This window comes from Coregonus lavaretus, assembly GCF_964263955.1.
Source record: "Coregonus lavaretus genome assembly, chromosome: 11".
Classification (NCBI taxonomy): Eukaryota; Metazoa; Chordata; class Actinopteri; order Salmoniformes; family Salmonidae; genus Coregonus; species Coregonus lavaretus.
This window is the reverse complement of record NC_139998.1, coordinates 9,893,769-9,921,290: the sequence shown is the minus strand read 5'-3', so window position 1 is coordinate 9,921,290 and position 27,522 is coordinate 9,893,769. Positions and strand designations below refer to the sequence as shown.

General features: G+C 43.9%; 1 long non-coding RNA gene across 1 annotated transcript; it reads right to left on the bottom strand.

Annotated features, from left to right (window-relative positions):
* Positions 1–9,446: 9,446 nt before the first annotated feature.
* LOC311136808 lies at positions 9,447–10,497 on the bottom strand. Its single transcript, XR_014613893.1, has 2 exons — positions 9,829–10,497; positions 9,447–9,697 (listed from the first exon to the last, which is right to left on the bottom strand). It is a non-coding gene; the product is annotated as an uncharacterized lncRNA (long non-coding RNA).
* Between the last annotated feature and the right edge of the window lie 17,025 nt (positions 10,498–27,522).

The window sequence follows — 27,522 nt, the reverse complement described above, 5'->3', positions numbered from 1 at the left end:
GGAGCCATATATATTCTGTGTGTTTTCTCCTTTGTTTTGTGGGTTATTGTTCCATTGTTCCTGTTGTTCCTGTGTTCCAGTGTTCCGTGTTTTTGTCACTGAGGACGTTACGATCGTGTTTTGTTTCATTTTCGTGTGTGCGCTTTATTAAAATAAAGTATGTACGCTTATCACGCTGCGCCTTGGTCCGCTCATTTCGAAGACGATCGTGACAATAGTACGCAAGTATAAACACCATGGGACCACGCAGCCGTCATACCGCTCAGGAAGGAGACGTGTTCTGTCTCCTAGAGATGAACATACTTTGGTGCGAAAAGTGCAAATCAATCCCAGAACAACAGCAAAGGACCTTGTGAAGATGCTGGAGGAAACAGGTACAAAAGTATCTATATCCACAGTAAAACAAGTCTTATATCGACATAACCTGAAAGGCCGCTCAGCAAGGAAGAAGCCATTGCTCCAAAACTGCCATAAAAAAGCCAGACTACGGTTTGCAACTGCACATGGGGACAAAGATCGTACTTTTTAGAGATATGTCCTCTGGTCTGATGAAACAAAAATAGAACTGTTTGGCCATAATGACCATCGTTATGTTTGGAGGAAAAAGGGGATCGCTTGCAAGCCGAAGAACACTATCCCAACCGTGCATCATGCTGTGGGGGGGACTGGTGCACTTCACAAAATAGATGGGATCATGAGGAAGGAAAATTATGTGGATATATTGAAGCAACATCTCAAGACATCAGTCAGGAAGTTAAAGCTTGGTCGCAAATGGGTCTTCCAAATGGACAATGACCCGAAGCATACTTCCAGAGTTGTGGCAAAATGGCTTAAGGACAACAAAGTCAAGGTATTGGAGTGGCCATCACAAAGCCCTAACCAAAAATGTGTGGGCAGAACTGAAAAAACGTGTGCGAGCAAGGAGGCCTACAAACCTGACTCAGTTACACCAGCTCTGTCAGGAGGAATGGGCCAAAATTCACCCAACTTATTGTGGGAAGCTTGTGGAAGGCTACCCGAAATGTTTGACCCAAGTTAAACAATTTAAAGTCAATGCTACCAAATACTAATTGACTGTATGTAAACTTCTGACCCACTGGGTATGTGATGAAAGAAATAAAAGCTGAAATAAATAATTCTCTCTATTATTCTGACATTTCACATTCTTAAAATAAAGTGGTGATCCTAACTGACCTGACAGGGAATTTTTACTAGGATTAAATGTCAGGAATTATGAAAAACTGAGTTTAAATGTATTTGGCTAAGGTGTATGTAAACTTCCGACTTCAACTGTACATGAGAGAAATGTGAACGCTATGGGGATTTTGACCTTAAAATGTTTAAAAGGGCAACTACAGAATTTACATGAGCCAAGTGATAACTGAGCAATAGCGTTCAACCAATGTAAGTTTAAAAGATAATTAACAAAATGTTAATAATTAAAACAACGAAAACTAAAGCAAACCCAGTACATTTTTGAGTGAACTTTGGAGGTGGTGGCCCTGTGGAAGTTCTTCAGCCAAAGCTTGTTGAATGTATGCACTGAAACAATCAGAAAACACAAAACAAAAACAAAATGATGATCCTGAAAACAAGTAATGAAAATATTTTCTATTTTGGTATCTTAAAAGTAGACTCAGCAGCTAATGGGTGGGGTTGGCTTTGGAAAAACAAGGTGAGTTGTTACAAAGTTGTCTTCATGTTGCTATGCTTCTCACTGAAACTGGCATTCTCTCTATATTTTTCAGCAAGAAAACAATGTTTCTGTCTTGTATAAATGCTATATAAACAAATGATGTACAGTAGCTAGCATGAACTGGGACTTAGTGTCACACCCTGGCTCTGTGGACTCTATATGTTGAGCCAGGGTGTGTATATTCTATGTGTTTGTGGTCTATGTTCATATTCTAGTTGTTCTGTTTCTATGTTGGCCAGAGTGGTTCTCAATCAGAGGCAACAAGTGTCAGCTGTGGCTGGTTCTCTCTGATTGGGAACCACATTTATACAGGCTGTTTTCCCACAGTAGTTGTGGGATCTTGTTCCGTATGGTTTATGTTGTAGCCAAGGACTTCACGTTTCGTTATCGTTTGTTGTTTATCGTGGTTTCTTTTAATAAATATAAGTATGTTCGCTCATCACGCTGCGCCTTGGTCTATTCACTCTAACGATCGAGACAGAAGATCCCACCATACCAGGACCAAGCAGCGTGTCCAGGAGCAGGCAGCCTGGACATGGGAGGAAGCGCCGGGAAAGGAGCTGGAGAGGTTGGCGATGGCCCAGGTGGGCCAATTGTGGTCCTGGGAGGACATGCTCGGGGGCAAAGGGCCATGGGCTAAGGTTAAGGCCCTGGCGAGAGAGGAGCAACGGCGTCAACAGGGTCGTCGTCGGACGGACGAGAGGCAACCCCAGAAAATTTTTAGGGGGGGGCACACGGCATGGGCGACTGGGCAGCAGGAGGCTGCCACAGGGCGAATTGGGAGATTAGGAGAGGAGGCCACCGGGTTTGGGGGGCCAGGAGGCAGGTTGGCGGAGCCTGGATGGAGAGCAGAGCCAACTCCCCGTACTCAGGCATGGCAGCATGAGACTGGGCAGGTTCCGGGGTATGCGGAGCTGCGTACTGTGCCACGAGTGGTCCGGCATAGTCCGGTACGTCCTGTGCGAGCACCCCGCACGTGTCGTGCGAAGGTGGGCATGCAGCCAGGACGGAGTGTGCCGGCTCAGCGCTCGTGGCCTCCAGTACCTCTCCTCGGTCCCGGATATCCTGCGCCAGTGTCACGTGCTGTTATGCCAGTACGGGTACACAGCCCTGTACGTCCTGTGCTGATGCCTCACACAGAGTGTGTGAAGGTAGGCATTCAGCCAGGATGGGTTGTGGCAGCTCTTCACTCCAGGCCTCCTATCCGTCTTCACAGCCCGGCCCGGCCTGTTCCTGCTCCTCGCACCAAGCCTCCGGTGCGCATCGCCAGCCCAGCCCGGCCTGTTCCTGCCCCTCGCACCAAGCCTACGGTGCGCGTCGCCAGCCCGGCCCGGCCTGTTCCTGCCCCGCGCACCAAGCCTACGGTGCGCGTCGGCAGCCCGGCCCGGCCTGTTCCTGCCGCTCGCACCAAGCCTACGGTGCGCGTCGCCAGCCTGGCCCGGCCCGTTCCTGCCCCTCGCACCAAGCCTACGGTGCGCGTCGCCAGCCCGGCCCGGCCCGTTCCTGCCCCTCGCACCAAGCCTACGGTGCGCGTCGCCAGCCCGGCCCGGCTTGTTCCTGCCCCTCGCACCAAGCCTACGGTGCGCGTCGCCAGCCCGGCCCGGCCTGTTCCTGCCACTCGCACCAAGCCTACGGTGCGCGTCGCCAGCCCGGCCCGGCCTGTTCCTGCCACTCGCACCAAGCCTACGGTGCGCGTCGCCAGCCCGGCCCGGCCTGTTCCTGCCCCTCGCACCAAGCCTACGGTGCGCGTCGCCAGCCCGGCCCGGCCTGTTCCTGCCCCTCGCACCAAGCCTACGGTGCGCGTCGCCAGCCCGGCCCGGCCTGTTCCTGCCACTCGCACCAAGCCTACGGTGCGCGTCGCCAGCCCGGCCCGGCCTGTTCCTGCCACTCGCACCAAGCCTACGGTGCGCGTCGCCAGCCCGGCCCGGCCTGTTCCTGCCACTCGCACCAAGCCAGGGGTGCGAGTCGTCAGCCCGGTAAGGCCCGTTCCTGCTCCACGCACCAAGCCAGGGGTGCGCATCGTCAGCCCGGTACGGCCCGTTCCTGGTCCACGCACCAAGCCAGGGGTGCGCATCGTCAGCCCGGTCCGGCCCGTTCCTGCTCCACGCACCAAGCCAGGGGTGCGCATCGTCAGCCCGGTCCGGCCCGTGCCTGCTCCACGCACCAAGCCAGGGGTGCGCATCGTCAGCCCGGTCCGGCCCGTTCCTGCTCCACGCACCAAGCCAGGGGTGCGCATCGTCAGCCCGGTCCGGCCCGTTCCTGCTCCACGCACCAAGCCAGGGGTGCGCATCGTCAGCCCAGTCCGGCCCGTGCCTGCTCCACGCACCAAGCCAGGGGTGCGCATCGTCAGCCCGGTCCGGCCCGTTCCTGCTCCACGCACCAAACCAGGGGTGCACGTCGTCAGTCCGGCACAACCCGTGCCTGGGTCACCGGTGCCTGGTCGGGTACCGGTCAGCGGCTCCACACCGGAGCCTAAGCAATCCGCTTCTACGATGTCCAGTCCAGCTCCAGCCAGCGGGGCCAGACCGGACCAGGGGCGCCACGGGGGGATGGTTGAAGGGTGGTGGGCAAGCCCGGAGCCGGAACCGCCTCCGAGGAGGAATGCCCACCCAGCCCTCCCCTGGTTTGTTTATGTTTAGGCGCGGTCGCAGTCCGCGCCTTTGGGGGGGGGGGGGGTACTGTCACACCCTGGCTCTGGGGACTCTATATGTTGAGCCAGGGTGTGTATATTCTATGTGTTTGTGGTCTATGTTCATATTCTAGTTGTTCTGTTTCTATGTTGGCCAGAGTGGTTCTCAATCAGAGGCAACGAGTGTCAGCTGTGGCTGGTTGTCTCTGATTGGGAACCACATTTATACAGGCTGTTTTCCCACAGTAGTTGTGGGATCTTGTTCCGTATGGTTTATGTTGTAGCCAAGGACTTCACGTTTCGTTATCGTTTGTTGTTTATCGTGGTTTCTTTTAATAAATATAAGTATGTTCGCTCATCACGCTGCGCCTTGGTCCACTCACTCTAACGATTGTGACACTTAGGCCTACTAAATCTACCTTTAAATGTGTATCCAACTGTTCATAGGGAGCCACAGTATACAATATTTTTCTCCAGCTAAGCCTCAACACAATTGATTCAAACTAATCAACTAATTATGATATTCAATCTAGACTGGAGACTTCATAATTAAGAGACGGTTGTCTACTAGTTGTCTCTTTTTCCTGACTCAGGTGTATAAGACATTGGTGGAAGAAAAGCAACATAAAATTGAGTTATGCCTAATATGGCAATTCATATTATTTTTCCAAAATGAATTATTGGTAACTTACATCAAAAAAGCCATGCATGCAAGAAGCCTTGACCTGGTGCACACATATTTATCTGGCCTCAATCTGTCTTTTTGCCTTGTAACTGATTGCTTCTAAAAAGAGAAAAGAAACAACACATGATCAAGATGCGCTAGATTAAAGCAATAAAATATCTCATTGTTACAATGAATTAATGTATGGGGTACATTTATGAGAATAATACATGCATTTGCTTATCTTATCAAGCTTGAAGACAATACATTCATTTATCACTCAAAAAGGTGTTATGAGTGAGTGCACCACAAACATCTTTCCAGGGTGTTGATGCATCATCCTACCAATACATACAGCATCTTCCAACACCACGGGTAGGGGAAGGGTATCCATCTGCAAAAATAAAGTTTTGCTTGGATGTCAAGTCAGCTCATATTGTTTCTACCTTAGCTGTTGCGCTAGCTAACATGCTACTGAACAGTGACACTAGCATATTGGCATGACATTAAAAGACAGCAGCATATTCACCAAAAAATATAAAATTTAGGAAAATAATTAATTAGCTAGCTAGCTATCACATTAATTGTGCAAAAATATGATAGCTAATGTTAGCTACGCTAGCCAGCTAGCTAAGCACTAGCCAGTCACTAGCACTGAGAGATTGAAACTGGTATCAACACAATGTGTTTCACTCTATCCCATAAAACATGACATTGCTAACTAGCCATCAATTAGCTAAGTTTATTAGGAAGTTTAATTAATAGGTTAGACACTCACAGGACAACTTTGGTAGATAGCTAGCTAGATCGCTTGGTTTCCCTTTTCCAACAGATTTTTCAAATCCCCCTGATTGGTTGTCAATCGTTACAGGTCTAGGAATTCATGTGTTCATTAGAAACAGCTTCTGGTAAACTGTTTGCCACAGGTTTGCCACAAATTCAAATAGAATTTTGAGAGAATTGTTTGCCAGAAAAAACCCTCTTGCGAGCTGTTTGCCACTAGTGGCAATAAATATTATTTTTGCCAAAGGTGGTAGCTCATTTATTTGTTTACTCATCTATCACTGATCAGAAACATTTAGCATGCAATAATGTAGCCTAAATCAAGTGTATTATTTTGCTCTTGACTCGAGGCGGGCGGCAGGTAGCTTAGTGGTTAAGAGCGTTGTGCCAGTAACCGAAAGGTCGCTGGTTCTAATCCCAGAGCCGACTAGGTGAAAAATCTGTCAATGTGCCCTTGAGCAAGGTACTTAACCCTAATTGCTCATGTAAGTCGCTCTGGATAAGAGCGTCAGCTAAATGACAAAAATAAAGCGTATCCTGTTTTATCTAACGTAACTTACTTCAGTATAATAAATCAATTGTTGATTCATGTCATCACACAGCATAGAAGTCATTCATGCCTTTAAATTAAGCTGTGCTGCCTGTCGTGGTCTTGTGGATTATCATTCTCCCGAGTGCACTCCAGGCTATTCGTATCGCATCATGGCCTCAAATATTGGAATCCTGGCGCCGCTAGTGGCTGCAGCTGTTGCTGAGAGGGAGCCGTAGTAAAAGGTGCGCAGACACGCACAGTTTTTCTTTCTCAACACAGCACGGCAAGCCAGAAACAATTCACAGAATTGAGCCCCATTGAGTTCAGGCTGAGAATGAGAACTCTAATTTCTTGTATTAGTCATCTCAGGGATCCTTCTTGAAAACGTCAAAGAGTCAATAGACATGAAATTATAAAATTACACAAAAACTATGTAGGATATCACTAAATACTTCATAATAACAACCCAAATGTTAAACGTGACTGAGTTGTCACTCAGTCACCAGAAATGTGAAGAAAAGAAACTATGGTAAACGGCTGGAGTGGGACATCTTCATTTATCCACCATCTTTGGTGATATCAGTACCCTAATGGGGAGCACCCAGCTAACAACAAATGTTCCCACAACTTTAGAGAACATTCCCTTAAGAGTTTCAGTAAGTCAATACCTAACGTTTTCATAGGAATGTTCCAGTGATGTGCAAGGTTTCCAAGAGACCATTCCCTTAATGTCAAACAGAACTTAGCCAGAACATGGTTACCATGTTCTCAGAATATTATTGGGGTGACAATAGCAGGCTTTGGTTGAAGCTAAATGTTATATTAAAATCTCCCTACCATCATATCTAAGCCAATATGACACCAATGTTGATGCAAATCCCCATCCGGCTGTTACCGAGAACCACATACCGGATTTTTAAAAGGGTCATTAGCATTAGGAAAAAAGAAAATGTCTTGTACCGACCTAGCTCAATATCTAGGCGTTGGATAAGAACAAGACTACAGCGTCCATAAATTCTTCATTAGACTTGCCACCTTTCGGACTGAATACGTTTGTAGGGGCAACAGTTTTGATTAAATGTTATTGTTTTTTTATTTCATCTTTATTTAACCAGGTAAGCCAGTTGAGAACAAGTTCTCATTTACAACTGCGACCTGGCCAAGATAAAGCAAAGCAGTGCGATAAAAACAACAACAACACAGAGTTACATATGGGATAAACAAAACATACAGTCAATAACACAATAGAAAATCTATATACAGTATGTGCAAATGTAGTAAGTTAAATTTATAATTTACAGTGCATTCGGAAAGTATTCAGACCCCTACACTTTTTTTCACATTTTGTTACGTTACAGCCTTATTCTAAAATAGATTAAATTATTTAAAAACAGAAATACCTTATTTAAATAAGTATTCAGACCCTTTGCTATGAGACTCAATTGAGCTCAGGTGCATCCTGTTTCCACTGATCATCCTTGAGATGTTATTACAACTTGATTGGAGTCCACCTGTGGTAAATTCAATTGATTGGACATGATTTGGAAAGGCACACACCTGTCTATAAAAGGTCCCACAGTTGACAGTGCATGTCAGAGCAAAAACCAAGCCATGAGGTTGAAGGGAATTGTCCGTAGAGCTCTGAGACAGGATTGTGTCAAGGCACAGATCTGGGCCCGTATCTCTAAAGAATTTTTGTGCAAAAAGTGGCTCCAAGCGGCCAAATTCTAAGAAAATTCTCAGAGGCATGACGTTTTCTTAGAATTTCCCCTAAAAGTGACACGAAAATCCCAGTTAATATAAAAGCTATTCCTCAAGAGTCCTAGCGCTTAAAAGGGCTCCTAAGGCGAGATCTGCTAAGAGCAGGGAAGAGGACTTTTAGTGGCTTAGGAGTTACCCTAAGCAGCTGCACAAAATGGCCAACAGAGGAGGCAGGAGAGATGTCCTGCAAACACTGGATGACAGGGAATTATTGAGACGCTACAGATTGGATCGTGCAGGAATCATGTTTGTGGTGGATCTCCTTAGAGATGCAATTACTTCACCAACTCGACGCCACAACGCTATTACACCGGAGAAGAAAGTAATCACAACCCTGAGGTATTTGGCAACAGGGAAAATGCAACAATGCAGCAGTGATGACTTGGGTCTGTCCCAATCCTCCGTCAGCAGAGTCATCACCCAAACACTGACAGCTTTGTCACAACCTAATATTGTGACACAATTTGTTTCATTCCCGCTGGATGCCCGCACTTTACACACACATAAAAGGGCATTTATGGACATTGCAGGATTCCCTGGCGTTGTGGGTGTAATTGATGGAACACATGTGAGAATAATTGCGCCATCAGAGGACGAGGCTGTCTTTGTTAACAGGAAGAATTTCCACAGCATCAATGTGCAAATAGTGTTCAATGCGGCCTGGAAGATTTTGGACATTGTGGCTAAATGGCCAGGCTCCACACATGATGCGAGAATGCTCTCCGAGAGTGGCATCAGACAGCTTTTTGAGAGACGCTATGTGCCAGCTAATTGCCACTTGTTAGGGGACAGTGGCTACCCATGCAAACCATGGCTCCTTACACCTTACCTCCAGCCACGCCAAGGGCCCCAACTAAACTATAACAGGTAAGCCAAACAATACAAAAATCATGGAAATGAAATGCAAGCAATATGTTAGAGCATCCAAGTAGTGCAATATTTCCATCAAATAATTAAAGGTCTGTATTCTATTGTAGGGCCCACAAGACAACAAGAGCGGTGGTGGAGCGTGGCATAGGCCAGCTTAAGAGGCGCTTTCATGTTCTCCACGGAGAGGTGCGGCTGAGGCCTGAAAAAGTCAGCAAACTCATCATAGCCTGTGCAATATTACACAATATTTGCAAGGTTAGACAGATTGCAGAACCTCTGGAGGATGGCGATGAGGATGAGGATGGAGACAACGATGAGGATGGTGGTGAAGAAGATATTCACATTCCACAGGGGAACCTAGCCCAGAGTGGACTGCCTTACAGGGCAAACTTCACAAATTTACATTTCAGGCAAGCTGTAGCCCCATGTCATTTGAGAACTTGTGATGGTATTAAGAACTACCACAGTTTTACTGCACATCACCTGCAACTGTTAAATGCAAGACACAGAACACAATCTCTAAATGGTTTATTTTTTAGGTGTTCAATTTTAAGGCGGTAGTACTCCTCCTGAAGGGAAAGGACTTTTTTTTGTTGTTCAAACACATCAATTGTGAGTTGCAATCTTCTCTCCTGCAGGGATGCTGACGGAGCAGGTGCTGCGGATGGGAATGGTGTTTGATCCGCCGGGCTATCCTGAGTAGCAGCTGCAGATGGTTCAGGCGGCAAACTTGATGGGCCCGGTTCTTGTGATGGCTCCATGCTACAGAAATACATAGGCCTAGTTTAATTATTGTTTTGATTAAATTAATTTAATACAATGAGCATGGATAACACATGAAATGGCTTCTGCAATGAATAAACACTGTTGATATGAATAACCCTGTGTCCTACCTTTGCTGCATTTCAAGGGCCTGCATCATTGACGTGTCAATGCCTGTTGGCAGCCCGGTGACACTGACCTCAGAGTGTCCCAGGACTTGAAAGACAGTGTCGGCCACCTGGGACAGCCGCTTTGCAGGTGGTCCACCCCCTAGAAAGAAACAGTCAATGAACACAGTACTTAGGCATGTAAATTAACTTTGCCAGCAGGAGCAAATTGCCAGATTATGTGGTAGGCCATAGTATTTTGCTCACCTGTGAGTGAGGATTCCCGCTTGTGTGCTGCAATCTCATCTTTTGCCTTGGACTGCAGCACATACCACCTTTTCTCACAATCGTCGCCTGTCCGCACCACCAGTGGAAAAGAGGCATTGATTGTTTGGGATATTGTGTCCCAGGCGCGCCTCTTGCCTTGGCTAGTGACAGTTGGGCCAAATTTTCCTCGTAACATACCTTTATGTTCGTTCACCAACTGGGCCAGCAACAAACCTTGCTCCTCAGTCCAGTTCGGCTTGCGATTCCTTTTTTTCTCAATTTTCTGTGTTTGTAGGATATTTGTTAACAAGCCTTCATAAATAGACCAGCCAGCAATCACAGACATTGTTAAAAGCTGAGCTGTGTTACCCTCGTTAAGTTCACACTGAGTTGTAACGTTGCAATTTCTACTTCATTAAGGACAGCCCCTTGAGATAGGCCATCTTGTTTTCAATGGGGTCCATATGGAAGTGAAAGTACAAAATATGCCAGCTAGGATATTAATATGAGCAAATGAGACACAAATCATTATTTGAACAGGGTGTAATGAGCTTAAGTTTTCACATATTTTAGATTCTAATGTTAGGCTATAACCCCTACAGCTTACTATTCATTTTCCAGATATTTTCTTGAATGTGAAATATTATTTACAATTATAGTCTGCATAAGATTAGAGTGTATAATTATGTTTATTGATTTGAGGGTACATCCTTTGCTCATTATCACCAAAAGTTCATTTTCATCAAACTTGTAGGATCAACCAATCACGGCTTTTGAAATGATGACTCATACCTAGCAACGGGGTCAACCACACCTCCTCACTAAGATAGGATTTTTCATCCATTCCTGGCTCAGAGTTCACTGAAAATGTTCTGGAATCACTTCTAAGCTAAAACTCCTGGCAAGGAATTTTTAGGTTAAGTTAGGAGCTCTCTGAGAGGATTCTCAGAATCTTTAAGGATACGGGCCCTGGGGAACAGTATCAAAAAAAATGCCATTCTTAAATGGAAGATGTTTGGAACCACCAAGTCTCTTCCTAGAGCTGGCCGCCCAGCCAAACTGAGCAATCGGGGGAGAAGAGCCTTGGTCAGGGAGGTGACCAAGAACCTGATGGTCACTCTGACAGAGCTCCAGAGTTCCTCTGAATGCCAAGCGTCACGTCTGGAGGAAACCTGGCACCATCCCTATGGTGAAGCATGCTCCCCATCCAACCTGACAGAGCTTGAGAGGATCTGCAGAGAAGAATGGGAGAAACTCCCCAAATACAGGTGTGCCAAGCTTGTAGCGTCATACCCAAGAAGACTCAAGGCTATAATCGCTGCCAAAGGTGCTTCAACAAAGTACTGAGTACGGGTGTAAATATGATGTTTTTTAAAAATGTTTACACATTTGCAAAGATTGATAAAAAGTAGTTTTTGCTTCGTAATTATGGGGTATTGGGTGTAGATTGATGATGGGAAAAAAATATTTAATCAGTTTTAGAATAAGGCTGTAATGTAACAAAATGTGGAAAAAAGTGAAGGGGTCTGAATACTTTCCGAATGCACTATACAATGAGGGAAAAAAGAAGTTGATCCCCTGCTGATTTTGTATGTTTGCCCACTGAAAAAGAAATGATCAGTCTATAATTTTAATGGTAGGTAAATCCACACATTCTATTATAATTCAATTCCCTCTCCCTGTAAATTCCATTTAATTGAATTACATTTCAGGTCAGTCTTTGAATTTAGAGATAATACATTTCCTCTCAATTCCAATGTTAGGTAAATTCAAAGAATTCAATTCCCAATTCAATATTACTCCCAATTTACAATTCAAATTATATTCCTTCAGGCTTTTAGGCTGATCATGTCATTGTTCAGACAGCCTAGCTATACTGAAAATATAGAAATACAAGTGGAAATGATTTAAAACAAATCCTTCTGTCTATTTTTGATACTACAGTGAGGGAAACAAGTATTTGATCCCCTGCTGATTTTGTACGTTTGCCCACTGACAACGAAATGATCAGAATAACAACAACTAAATCCAGGAAAACGCATGTCAAAAATGTTATAAAGTGATTTGCATTTTAATGAGGGAAATAAGTATTTGACCCCCTCTCAATCAGAAAGATTTCTGGCTCCCAGGTGTCTTTTATACAGGTAACGAGCTGAGATTAGGAGCACACTCTTAAAGGGAGTGCTCCTAATCTCACCTTTTTACCTGTATAAAAGACACCTGTCCACAGAAGCAATCAATCAATCAGATTCCGAACTCTCCACCATGGCCAAGAACAAAGAGCTCTCCAAGGATGTCAGGGACAAGATTGTAGACCTACACAAGGCTGGAAGGATGTACCGTCAAATCTAGGGTGAGAACCTCCTTCTCTCAGCCAGGGCATTGAAAATGGGTCGTGGATGGATATTCCAGCATGACAATGACCCAAAACACACGGCCAAGGCAACAAAGGAGTGGCTCAAGAAGAAGCACATTAAGGTCCTGGAGTGGCCTAGCCAGTCTCCAGACCTTAATCCCATAGAACATCTGTGGAGGGAGCTGAAGGTTCGAGTTGCCAAACGTCAGCCTCGAAACCTTAATGACTTGGAGAAGATCTGCAAAGAGGAGTGGGACAATATCCCTCCTGAGATGTGTGCAAACCTGGTGGCCTACTACAAGAAACGTCTGACCTCTGTGAATGCCAACAAGGGTTTTGCAACCAAGTACTAAGTCACGTTTTGCAGAGGGGTCAAATACTTATTTCCCTCAATAAAATGCAAATCAATTTATAACATTTTTGACATGCATTTTTCTGGATTTTTCTGTTCTTATTCTGTCCCTCACTGTTCAAATAAACCTACCATTAAAATTATAGACTGATCATGTCTTTGTCAGTGGGCAATCGTACAAAATCAGCAGGGGATCAAATACTTTTTTTCCCTCACTCTATATATATATATATATATATATATATATATATATATATATATATATATATATATATATATATACACACACACATAAATACATACGTACATACAGTATATATCCTTTAAAAATATATATATTTTCCTTTATTACTTTCCAACCCCACCACCACTCCCCTAGTTTTAGCAAACTAGTGAACAGCAACGCCTCTACTTCCAGCTTATACTATACACATTTTATGAACACAGTCAATTTTACAATAGCTCCATTTTGTTTGTTTCTAGTCCTGAACTTCCTCTACCCTCAACCTCTCCGATCATTTTCATCCGGTTTGCTTCTATATGCCATATCTTTCAAACTGTGCTCTTTCACAAAAGTTCTTAACCTATAACCTATATACTTATTATGGACACAGTATGTTTTACATTGGTTATGTTGTTGTTATTAGTTGTTATTAGTCCCAACCTTCAGCTCCATTCAACACCTCCCATCTATCTCTTAACACCATCCATATTGGATTTCTATTTGACATATATTTTTCAACTGTACTGTGATGTTTCACAAAAGTTCTGAACCTTTCTATTCTCATTGTTTCTACAGATTGTAAATTGAAAATAAACATTTTTGCTAAAACTATTATTATATTATATTATTGATCGATTGACTATGACTTTTCAGATCACCCAGTATTGCTATCTGCAGGGTTAGTTCCAGGTAAATATTGCAATAATCATCCATTCCTGGACCTGTGACCAAACACAAGCTACAAATGGACAGTACCAAAACAAATTATCTAATGATTCTGTCTCTTCGCAGCAAAATCTGTAGAGCTTGGAAGATTGTATCCCCCATATAAATAACATTCCATTGGTAGCAAGAATTTTGTATAATAATTTAAATGGAAAAATTCTAAGTTTTGGATCCAGCGTCGTTTGCGTATCAGTTCATAAACCATGTGCCATGGAATCGGTACGTCAAAAATCTCTTCCCAACTATTTTGCAATCTATATGGGATGGCTGCCAATCCTTTGGTCCTTAAATGAAACTGGTATACTTTTTTATTTATCACAATTTTCTTTAACCAATTATGATCTTTAATGCAGGGCCGAAAGACTAGTTCCTTCATTTTCCCCCTTCCACTTTCCTCTTCCATTTTTGCGGTAATGCTGCAATTATTTGGTTGTAATTTTGGGTAGAGCAGACATTTCCATATGTTTTTGTTAGCTGCAAGTGCGACATAACTCCACCAGTCCTACCTATGATATAATTTAAGAAGATTTTTTTATTCAAAACATAATGTTTTTTTAATCAATTAGTATATTTGAGTTTAACCACAATATTTGTTGCATTATTTGTTCTGTCGTTTCTGGAGGATACAACTGAAATTGCAACCAACTTTCTATGGCTTGTTTTAGAAATAGTGATATTTGGGAGATTATTTCCTTTTCAAATATCTGAAAGTGAGAGGTTGTAATCTGAATAAAGGGAAAAAGGCCATTCTTGAACATGGGGTGAGACAATCTTACTAATTTGTTAGAGAACCAGTTCGGATTGAAGTATAACTTTTGTATGACTGAAGCTTTTAGTGATAGGTCTAATGCTTTAATATTTAATAATTTCTGTCCTCCTCCTCATTTGAATTCCATGCTGTCACAGTCACTAGCCCATTTAAGCTTAATATCCTTGTCATCTATCGCCCTCCAGGTTCCCTTGGAGAGTTCATCAATGAGCTTGACGCCTTGATAAGTTCCTTTCCTGAGGATGGCTCACCCCTCACAGTTCTGGGGGATTTCAACCTCCCTACGTCTACATTTGACTCATTTCTCTGTGCCTCCTTCTTTCCACTCCTCTCCTCTTTTGACCTCACCCTCTCACCGTCTCCCCCTACTCACAAGGCAGGCAATACGCTTGACCTCATCTTTACTAAATGCTGTTCTTCTACTAATCTCACTGCAACTCCCCTCCATGTCTCCGACCACTACTTTGTATCCTTTTCTCTCTTGCTCTCCTCCAACACTACTCACTCTGCCCCTACACAGATGGTAATGCGCCGTCGCAACCTTCGCTCTCTCTCTCCCGCTACTCTCTCCTCTTCCATCCTATCATCTCTTCCCTCTGCTCAATCCTTCTCCCTCCAATCTCCTGATTCTGCCTCCTTAATCCTCCTCTCCTCCCTTTCTGCATCCTTTGACTCTCTATGTCCCCTATCCTCCCGGCCGGCTCGGTCCTCCCCTCCAGCTCCGTGGCTTGATGACTCATTGCGAGCTCACAGAACAGAGCTCCGGGCAGCTGAGCGGAAATGGAAGAAAACTAGACTCCCTGCGGACCTGGCATCTTTTCACTCCCTCCTCTCTACATTTTCTTCATCTGTTTCTGCTGCTAAGGCCACTTTCTACCACTCTAAATTCCAAGCATCTGCCACTAACCCTAGGAAGCTCTTTGCCACATTCTTCTCCCTGCTGAATCACCCCACCCCCCGCCGTTCCAAATAAAATTGAATATTTTTTTTCTCATATATTTTTTTTAACTGTTCGCTCGGCGTAGGCAAGTCCATAGGCAAATAGGTAAACTGGGATAATACTAAAGAGTTAAACAGGGTGATTTTTCCACAAATAGACAGGTATTTACCTTTCCATGGTAGCAAGATCTTATCTATTTTTGCTAACTTTCTATTAAAATGCATTGGAGTGAGATCATTTATGTATACCAAGTATATCCACATCACCATCAGACCATTGTATTGGTAAACTACATGGTCATGTAAACATTTTATTTTTTAGTGATCCAATACGTAATATAGTACATTTATCATAATTTGGTTGTAATCCAGAGAGGATAGAAAATGTATCTAGATCCTCTATGAGGCTGTGGAGGGATTCAAGTTGTGGAATTAAAAGAACATGAATCATCAACGTACAAAGCCCTGGATTTCTAGTCCCTTGATATAATTGATGGATCTGATTTTAATAGCTAACATTTCGATGGCTATAATAAATGGATATGCCGATAGTGGACAACCTTGTTTTACTCCTCTTGACGGTTTTAAACTTTCTGGAGAAATAGCCATTATTTACTATTTTACACCTAGGGTTACTATACATTATTATTATATTATTATATTATATATTATTATATTATTATTATACATGATTTATATATTTTTATATATTTATATACACTGCTCAAAAAAATAAAGGGAACACTAAAATAACACATCCTAGATCTGAATGAATGAAAATAATCTTATTAAATACTTTTTTCTTTACATAGTTGAATGTGCTGACAACAAAATCACACAAAAATTATCAATGGAAATCAAATTGATCAACCCATGGAGGTCTGGATTTGGAGTCAAAATTAAAGTGGAAAACCACACTACAGGCTGATCCAACTTTGATGTAATGTCCTTAAAACAAGTCAAAATGAGGCTCAGTAGTGTGTGTGGCCTCCACGTGCCTGTATGACCTCCCTACAACGCCTGGGCATGCTCCTGATGAGGTGATGAGGGCCAACTCCTGGACAGTCTGTGGTGCAACGTGGCGTTGGTGGATGGAGCAAGACATGATGTCCCAGATGTGCTCAAATGGATTCAGGTCTGGGGAACGGGCAGGCCAGTCCATAGCATCAATGCCTTCCTCTTGCAGGAACTGCTGACACACTCCAGCCACATGAGGTCTAGCATTGTCTTGCATTAGGAGGAACCCAGGGCCAACCGCACCAGCATATGGTCTCACAAGGGGTCTGAGGATCTCATCTCGGTACCTAATGGCAGTCAGGCTACCTCTGGCGAGCACATGGAGGGCTGTGCGGCCCCCCAAAGAAATGCCACCCCACACCATGACTGACCCACCGCCAAACCGGTCATGCTGGAGGATGTTGTAGGCAGTAGAACGTTCTCCACGGCGTCTCCAGACTCTGTCACGTCTGTCACATGTGCTCAGTGTGAACCTGCTTTCATCTGTGAAGAGCACAGGGCGCCAGTGGCGAATTTGCCAATCTTGGTGTTCTCTGGCAAATGCCAAACGTCCTGCACGGTGTTGGGCTGTAAGCACAACCCCCACCTGTGGACGTCGGGCCCTCATACCACCCTCATGGAGTCTGTTTCTGACCGTTTGAGCAGACACATGCACATTTGTGGCCTGCTGGAGGTCATTTTGCAGGGCTCTGGCAGTGCTCCTCCTGCTCCTCCTTGCACAAAGGCGGAGGTAGCAGTCCTGCTGCTGGGTTGTTGCCCTCCTACAGCCTCCTCCACGTCTCCTGATGTACTGGCCTGTCTCCTGGTAGCGCCTCCATGCTCTGGACACTATGCTGACAGACACAGCAAACCTTCTTGCCACAGCTCGCATTGATGTGCCATCCTGGATGAGCTGCACTACCTGAGCTACTTGTGTGGGTTGTAGACTCCGTCTCATGCTACCACTAGAGTGAAAGCACCACCAGCATTCAAAAGTGACCAAAACATCATCCAGGAAGCATAGGAACTGAGAAGTGGTCTGTGGTCACCACCTGCAAAACCAGTCCTTTATTGGGGGTGTCTTGCTAATTGCCTATATTTTCCACCTGTTGTCTATTCCATTTGCACAAGAGCATGTGGAATTTATTGTCAATCAGTGTTGCTTCCTAAGTGGACAGTTTGATTTCACAGAAGTGTGATTGACTTGGAGTTACATTGTGTTGTTTAAGTGTTCCCTTTATTTTTTTGAGCAGTGTATATTTATATTTAAACATTATATAAGAGATTCTCCAAAATTGAAATGCTCCAGGCATTTATATATACACTCCAGTCGTACTTTTATCAAATACATTTTCAACGTCTGCTATGAATAGCAGGCCTGGTTTACCAGATTTTTCATAGTGTTCTATTGTTTCCAGTACTTGCCTCATATTATTAGTCTGATTAGAATGAATAATGTCCGACAATACCTTTTTAATTCTATGCGCTATACATTTTGCTAGAATCTTTGCATCACAACACTGAATGGACTGGATCTTTATATTTCCCACTTGTATCCTGTTTCAGTAATAATGAAATCAGACCTTCTTCTTGAGTGTTTGATAATCTACCATTTACATAGGAGTGGTTAAAGCATGCTAATAACGGTCCTCTGAGTATATAAAAAAAGGTTTGTTATACCTTGACTGGTATGCCATCCAACCCTGGAGTTTTCCCGGACTTAAAGTCTTTAATTGCATCCAGAAGTATGTTAATTTTACATTATCAATAGAAAACAAATCCCTACAATTAGCTTCAGTTAGAGGAGATGGAGGCGACTGAATCAAAAAACAGATGCTTAAAGTACTTTGCTTCCTCCTTCAAAATATCATTTGGTGAATCATGGGTGACTCCGTCATTTGTAACCAGTTTCAGTACATTATTTTTGGTAGCATTTCTATGTTGAAGATTAAAAAATAATTTGGTGCATTCTTACCCATATTCCATCCAGTTTGCTTTATTTTTATAATATATTACACTTGATCTTTCTTGAATAAGTTTCTCAATTTCGTTTTGTTTTTCCTCTAATTTATTCTGAGCCTCTATGTTACAGTTTTTATTGCTATCTATCTGTTTTGATAGACCTTCTATTTCCTTTGTTAGTATGGACTCTTTTGACTTTTTTTTTTTTGATGAGTACTGAATTGCATGGCCTCTAAAGGCACATTTAAAAATGTCCCATACAATAAGAGGATTTGCTGTACCTATGTTATGTCGGAAAAATTCAGTTATAAATTCCTCTGTCCTAGTTAAAAATAAGTTATCATCCAATAGGCTTTGATTACATTTCCAATACCCTCACCCACGTGGAAATTCAGTAAGAGTAATGTATATGCCAATTACATGATGGTCCGACCACATTCTGTCCCCTATCAACACTTTTTAAACTTTTGGTGCCAACGAGAATGACATAAGAGAGAAGTCAAGACGACTAGCTTGATTGAGTCTCCGCCATGTATATCTTACTAGGTCAGGATATTTAAGCCTCCATATATCCACTAGTTCTAATATATCCATGACATTCATGATTTCCTTAAGAGCACGAGGGTGATAGTTTGTAGTGTGATTTCCTTTACGGTAAATTGAACTATTTAAAACAATATTATAATCTCCCACCATAATAATAGAGTCTTGTATTGCTTGCAGGGTCAATAATTTATTATACAGTATATATTTTCAAAGAAGCGTGGATCATCATTATTTGGTCCGTAAAGGTTAATGAGCCATATCTGTTTATTGTCCAATAACATATTTAAAATCATCCATCTACCTTGCAGATCTGTTTGGACAATTTGCAAATTCGGATCAAAATTACTGTTAATTAATATCATCACCTCTTTTGAGTTTCTTTGCCCATGGGAGAAGTATATTTCTTCATCTAGAATTGTTGAATGAGTTTCCTGTAAACAATAGATATTATTTCCCTTCTCTTGCAGCCATGTACATATTGTCCTTCTTTTGTTATTATCTGCTAAGCCATTACAATTATAACTGGACATACTTATTTCACCATTTACCATAATGAGATACAAGTTTCAAATCTATCTATCATAATATATGTTTGTAAATGTAGCATTAAAAAGTATGATAGTGGTTGAATGTCATATAGCTGTTCCATGATATTTGCATTGCTACTAAGTAGACCTCCAATTGTTCTCCACTATTCCCCCCGCTAAAGCCCCCTCCCCATCCCAAGTTGGGTTGTCATCGCAGTGATCGGCAGACCACCCCCGTCCCCCCGGATCCCTAGGCCCCCCGAGAGGCCAGGACCCATCCTTCGAAAACAGCACACAGTGCCACCAACAGAACAGAAGCAGGTCAACCGCCAAAAGCATTTCCAATGCTCTCACCTCAATTTACTTTATATATATAGCTATTAAAAATATATACACTACCAGTCAAAAGTTTGGACACACCTGCTCATTCAAGGGTTATTCTTTATTTGTACTTTTTTTTACAATGTAGAACAACAGTGAAGACATCAAAATTATGAAATAACACATACAGTGAGGGAAAAAAGTATTCGATCCCCTGCTGATTTTGTACGTTTGCCCACTGACAAAGAAATTATCAGTCTATAATTTTAATGGTAGGTTTATTTGAACAGTGAGAGACAGATTAACAACAAAAAAATCCAGAAAGACGCATGTCAAAAATGTTATAAATTGATTTGCATTTTAATGAGGGAAATAGGTATTTGACCCCTCTGCAAAACATGACATAGTACTTGGTGGCAAAACTCTTGTTGGCAGTCACAGAGGTCAGATGTTTCTTGTAGTTGGCCACCAGGTTTGCACACATCTCAGGAGGGATATTGTCCCACTCCTCTTTGCAGATCTTCTCCAAGTCATTAAGGTTTCGAGCCTGACGTTTGGCAACTCGAACCTTCAGCTCCCTCCACAGATGTTCTATGGGGTTAGGTCTGGAGACTGGCTAGGCCACTCCAGGACCTCAATGTGCTTCTTCTTGAGCCACTCCTTTGTTGCGTTGGCCGTGTGTTTTGGGTCATTGTCATGCTGGAATACCCATCCACGACCCATTTTCAATGCCCTGGCTGAGAGAAGGAGGTTCTCACCCAAGATTTGACGGTACATGGCCCTGTCCATCGTCCCTTTGATGCGGTGAAGTTGTCTTGTCCCCTTAGCAGAAAAACACCCCCCAAAGCATAATGTTTCCACCTCCATGTTTGATGGTGGGGATGGTGTTCTTGGGGTCATAGGCACCATTCCTCCTCCTCCAAACACGGCGAGTTGAGTTGATGCCAAAGAGCTCCATTTTGGTCTCATCTGACCACAACACTTTCACCCAGTTCTCCTCTGAATCATTCAGATGTTCATTGGCAAACTTCAGACGGGCATGTATATGTGCTTTCTTGAGCAGGGGGACCTTGCGGGCGCTGCAGGATTTCAGTCCTTCACGGCGTAGTGTGTTACCAATTGTTTTCTTGGTGACTATGGTCCCAGCTGCCTTGAGATCATTGACAAGATCCTCCCGTGTAGTTCTGGTCTGATTCCTCACCGTTCTCATGATCATTGCAACTCCACGAGGTGAGATCTTGCATGGAGCCCCAGGCCGAGGGAGATTGACAGTTATTTTGTGTTTCTTCCATTTGCGAATAATCGCACCAACTGTTGTCACCTTCTCACCAAGCTGCTTGGCGATGGTCTTGTAGCCCATTCCAGCCTTGTGTAGGTCTACAATCTTGTCCCTGACATCCTTGGAGAGCTCTTTGGTCTTGGCCATGGTGGAGAGTTTGGAATCTGATTGATTGATTGCTTCTGTGGACAGGTGTCTTTTATACAGGTAACAAACTGAGATTAGGAGCACTCCCTTTAAGAGTGTGCTCCTAATCTCAGCTCGTTACCTGTATAAAAGACACCTGGGAGCCAGAAATCTTTCTGATTGAGAGGGGGTCAAATACTTATTTCCCTCATTAAAATACAAATCAATTTATACAATTTTTGACATGCGTTTTTCTGGATCTTTGTTGTTGTTATTCTGTCTCTCACTGTTCAAATAAACCTACCATTAAAATTATAGACTGATCATTTATTTGTCAGTGGGCAAACGTACAAAATCAGCAGGGGATCAAATACTTTTTTCCCTCACTGTATGGAATCATGTAGTAACCAAAAAAGTGTTAAACAAATCATATGAGATTCTTCCAAGTAGCCCCCCTTTGCCTTGATGACAGCTTTGCACACTCTTGGCATTCTCTCAACCAGCTTCATGAGGTAGTCACCTGGAATGCATTTCAATTAGCAGGTGTGCCTTCTTAAAAGTTAATTTGTGGAATTTCTTTCCTTCTTAATGCATTTGAGCAAATAAGATGTGTTGTGACAAGGTAGGGGGATATACAGAAGATAGGCCTATTTGGTAAAAGACCAAATCCATATTATGGCAAGAACAGCTCAAATAAGCAAAGAGAAACGACAGTCCATCATTACTTTAAGACATGAAGGTTAGTCAATACGGAACATTTCAAAGTTTCTTCAAGTGCAGTCGCAGGAACCATCAAGCACTACATTAAACTGGCTCTCATGAGGACCGCCACAGGAATGGAAGACCCAGAGTTACCTCTTCTGCAGAGGATAAGTTCATTAGAGTTACCAGCCTCAGAAATTGCAGCCCAAATAAATGCTTCACAGAGTTCAAGTCAAAGACACATCTAAACATCAACTGTTCAAAGGGGACTGTGTGAATCAGGCCTTCATGGTCGAATTGCTGCAAAGAAACCATTACTAAAGGACACCAATAAGAAGGAGACCTGCTTGGGCCAAGAAACACGAGCAATGGACATTAGACCAGTGGAAATGTGTCCTTTGGTCTGGAGTCCAAATCGGAGATTTCTGGTTCCAACTGCCATGGCTTTGTGAGATGCGGTGTGGGTGAAGGGATGATCTCCGCATGTGTATTTCCCAGCGTAAAGCATGGAGGAGGAGGTGTTATGGTGTGGGGGTGCTTTGCTGGTGACACTGTCTGTGATTTATTTAGAATTCAAGGCACACTTAACCAGCATGGCTACCACATGATTCTGCAGCGATACACCATCCCATCTGGCTTGGGCTTAGTGGGACTTTCATTTGTTTTTCAACAGGACAATGACCCAACACACCTCCAGGCTCTGTAAGGGCTATTTTACCAAGAAGGAGAGTGATGGAGTGCTGCATCAGATGACCTGGCCTCCACAATCCCCCGACCTCAACCCAATTGAGATGGTTTGGGATGAGTCAGACGGCAGAGTGAAGGAAAAGCAGCCAACAAGTGCTCAGCATATTTTGGAACTCCTTCAAGACTGTTGGAAAAGCATTCCAGGTGTAACAGTGTACGCTGGGAGTCAGGAAGCAAGTACAGGAAGTGCATTTAATGATAAATAAAACATGACACAAAATAAGAGTAGCGCACAGACAGGAACAGAGTAACAGGATCAATAACGCCTAGGGAAGGAACCAAAGGGAGTGACATATATAGGGGAGGTAATCAGGAAGGTAATGGTGTCCAGGTCAGTCTGATGAGGCGCTGGTGCATGTAACGATGGTGACAGGTGTGCATAATAAAGAGCAGCCTGGTGACCTAGAGGCCAGAGGGGGAGTATACGTGACACCAGGTGAAGCTGGTTGAAAGAATGCCAAGAGTGTGCAAAGCTGTCGTCAAGGCAAAGGGTGGCTATTTGAAGAATCTCACATATAAAATATATTTTGATTTGTTTAACACTTTCTTGGTTACTAGATGATTCCATATGTGTTATTTCATAGTTTTTATGTCTTCACTATTATTCTACAATGTAGAAAATAGTAAAAATAAAGAAAAACCCTTGAATTAGAAGGTGTTCTAAAACTTTTGACCGGTAGTGTATATGATCCTTAACTAGCCTCTCAAAGCAGTTCATGTTGACAGAAGTGAGTGCTACGGGGCGATAGCCATTTACTTCAGTTACCTTCGCTTTCTTGGGTACTGGAACAATTGTGGACATCTTGAAGCAAGTGGGGAAAACAGACTGGGATAGGGAGGGATTGAATATATCCGTAAATACTCCAGCCAGCTGGTCTGCGCATGCTCTGAGGACGCGGCTAGGGATGCCGTCTGGGCCGGCAGCCTTGCGAGGGTTAAAATGTTTAAATGTCTTACTCACGTCGGCCACGGAGAACGAGAGCACACAGTCCATGGGAGCGTTGGTGGCCCACGTCGATGGCACTGTGTTTACCTCGAAGTGGGTGAAGAAGGTGTCGAGCTTGTCCGGGAGCAAGACGTCGGTGTCCGCAACGTGGCTGGTTTTCCCTTTATAATCTGTGATTTTCTGGAGCCTGCCACATAACGTCTCGTGTCTGAGCAGTTGAATTGCGACTCCACTTTGTCTCTGTACTGACATTTTGCCTGTTTGATTGCCTTACGAAGGGCATAACTGGACTGTTTGTACTCGACCATATTCCCAGTCACCTTGCCGTGGTTAAATGTGGTGGTTCACGAACGCTGCCATCTATCCACGGTTTTTGGTTTGGATAGGTTTTAATAATCACAGTGGGAACAACATCCCCTATACACTTCCTGATGAACTCAGTCACCATGTCAGTGTATACGTCAATGTTATTCTCAGAGGCAACCTGGAACATATCCCAGTCCGCGTGATCAAAACAATTTTGAAGCATGGATTCCGATTGGTCAGACCAGTGTTGAACAGTCCTTACCACGGCTACTTCCTGTTTGAGTTTCTGCCTATAGGAAGGGTGGAGCAGGCTGGAGGCGTGATCTGATTTGCTGAAGTGATGGCAGGGGAGGGCCTTTTAACTGTCCCAGAAGGGAGTGTAGCAATGGTCGAGAGTTTTTGATGCACTATTGGCGCAGCAACTTCGGTAGTGTTTTCCCAAGATTTGCTTTATTAAAGTCCCCAGCTAAAATATATGCGGCCTCAGGATATGCGGTTTCCAGTTTGCACAAAGTCCAGTTTAGTTCCTTGAAAGCCATCGTGGTATCGGCTTCAGGGGGAATATACAGTACATGGCTGTGACGATGACTGAAGATAATTATCTTGGGAGGTAATGTGGTTAGCATTTGATTGTGAGGTATTCTAGGTCGGGTATGTTACCACAATCACACCATGAGTAGTTAATCATGAAAACCACTACATGAGTACGTGGACACCTGCTCGTCGAACATCTCATTCCAAAATCATGTGCATTAAAATGGAGTTGGTCCCCCCTTTGTTGCTATAACAGCCTCCACTCTCCTGGGAAGGCTTTCCATTAGATGTTGGAACATTGCTGTGGGGACTTCCTTCCATTCAGCTACAAGAGCATTAGTGAGGTCAGGCACTGATGTTGGGCGATTAGGCCTGGCTCGCAGTCGGTGTTCCAATTTATCTCAAAGGTGTTCGATGGGGTTGAGGTCAGGGCTCTGTGCAGGCCAGTCAAGTTCTTCCACACCGATCTCTACAAACTATTTCTGTATGGACCTCGCTTTGTCATGCTGAAACAGGAAAGGGCCTTCCCCAAACTGTTGCCACAAAGTTGGAAGCACAGAATCGTCTAGAATGTCATTGTATGCTGTAGCGTTAACATTTCCCTTCACTGGAACTAAGGGGCCTAGCCCAAACCATGAAATACAGCCCCAGACCATTATTCCTCCTCCATCAAACTTTACAGTTAGCACTATACATTGGGGCAGGTAGCGTTCTACTGGCATCTGCCAAACCCAGATTCTTCATTCGGACTGCCAGATGGTGAAGCGTGATTCATCACTCCAGAGAAGGCATATTGAAAGACTGGTCATGGCTCACATCAACAGCATAATCCCAGAAACCCTAGACCCACTCCAATTTGCATACCGCCCCAACAGATCCACAGATGATGCAATCTCTATCGCACTCCACACTGCCCTTTCCCACCTGGACAAGAGGAACACCTACGTGAGAATGCTATTCATTGACTACAGCTCAGCATTCAACACCATAGTGCCCTCAAAGCTCATCACTAAGCTAAGGATCCTGGGACTAAACACCTCCCTCTGCAACTGGATCCTGGACTTCCTGACGGGCCGCCCCCAGGTGGTAAGGGTAGGTAACAACACATCTGCCACACTGATCCTCAACACGGGGGCCCCTCAGGGGTGCGTGCTCAGTCCCCTCCTGTACTCTCTGTTCACCCATGACTGCATGGCCAGGCACGACTCCAACACCATCATTAAGTTTGCCGACGACACAACAGTGGTAGGCCTGATCACCGACAACGATGAGACAGCCTATAGGGAGGAGGTCAGAGATCTGGCCGTGTGGTGCCAGGACAACAACCTCTCCCTCAACGTGACCAAGACAAAGGAGATGATTGTGGACTACAGGAAAAAAAAGAGGACTGAGCACGCCCCCATTCTCATCGACGGGGCTGTAGTGGAACAGGTTGAGAGCTTCAAGTTCCTTGGTGTCCACATCACCAACGAACTATCATGGTCCAAACACACCAAGACAGTCGTGAAGAGGGCACGACAAAGCCTATTCCCCCTCAGGAGACTAAAAAGATTTGGCATGGGTCCTCAGATCCTCAAAAAATTCTACAGCTGCACCATCGAGAGCATCCTGACTGGTTGCATCACCGCCTGGTATGGCAACTGCTTGGCCTCTGACCGCAAGGCACTACAGAGGGTAGTGCGTACGGCCCAGTACATCACTGGGGCAAAGCTCCCTGCCATCCAGGACCTCTATACCAGGCGGTGTCAGAGGAAGGCCCTCAAAATTGTCAAAGACTCCAGTCACCCTAGTCATAGACTGTTCTCTCTGCTACCGCACGGCAAGCGGTACCGGAGTGCCAAGTCTAGGTCCAAAAGACTTCTCAACAGCTTCTACCCCCAAGCCATAAGACTCCTGAACAGCTAATCATGGCTACCCGGACTATTTGCACTGCCCCCCCACCCCATCCTTTTTACGCTGCTGCTACTCTGTTAAGTATTTATGCATAGTCACTTTAACTCTACCCACATGTACATATTACCTCAACTAGCCGGTGCCCCCGCACATTGACTATGCAACGGTACCCCCCTGTATATATAGCCTCCCTACTGTCACTTTATTCTATTGTATATATAGCCTCCCTACTGTCACTTTATTTTTTACTTCTGCTCTTTTTTTTCTCAACACTTTTTTGTTGTTGTTTTATTCTTACTTTTTTTTGTTTAAAATAAATGCACTGTTGGTTAAGGGCTGTAAGTAAGCATTTCACTGTAATGTCTGCACCTGTTGTATTCGGCGCATGTGACCAATAAAATTTGATTTGATTTGATTTGATTTGATTTGATTTGATATCCACTGCTCCAGAGTCCAATGGCGGCGAGCTTTACACCACTCCAGCCGACGCTTGGCATTGCTCATGGTGATATTAGGCTTGTGTGCGGCTGCTCAGCCATGGAAACCCATTTGTGCTGACGTTGCTTCCAGAGGCAGTTTGGAACTCGGTAGTGAGTGTTGCAACCGAGGACAGATGGTTTTATCGCTTTACGCACTATTTTCCTTAAATGTTTTGAGAATGTTCCAAAGCCAAGCAACTATCCTGCATCATTCCAATAATGTGGTGGGAAGGTTTTATGCAAAATAACCATAGGACAACCACACTCTCACCAAGCTCTAACAAACATATGGTTCTCAGAACGTTATGTGCTAGCTGGGATGCAATCAACTTGCGCATTGTGCACCATAAGCAAGTAAGCAAGTTCATCCTGCAAGTTTTAAATAACATTCTTAGAATGTTTTTTGAACGTTACCAATGTTTTCTTGTGGTCTTTATGGAAAGTTTTAATGTTCTGAGAACGGAATGAATATGTTTTTAGAACTTTCTTAGAACTTTCTCTGAATGTTACTAAAGTTTTCAGAAGTTCCCACAGAATAACGGTCTATGCCTGCAGCTTAATTTGGTGACTTTGTATAGGCCTAACCATATAGTTGTAACCTAGTACAGACAGACACAACCCACACACAGCCCAATCAGAAATCATGTCTGCGTACTGTTTGCAATGCAATCAGACACATTAAACATGCCTGTCAAAGACATGATTATAAATCTGACAGCCAA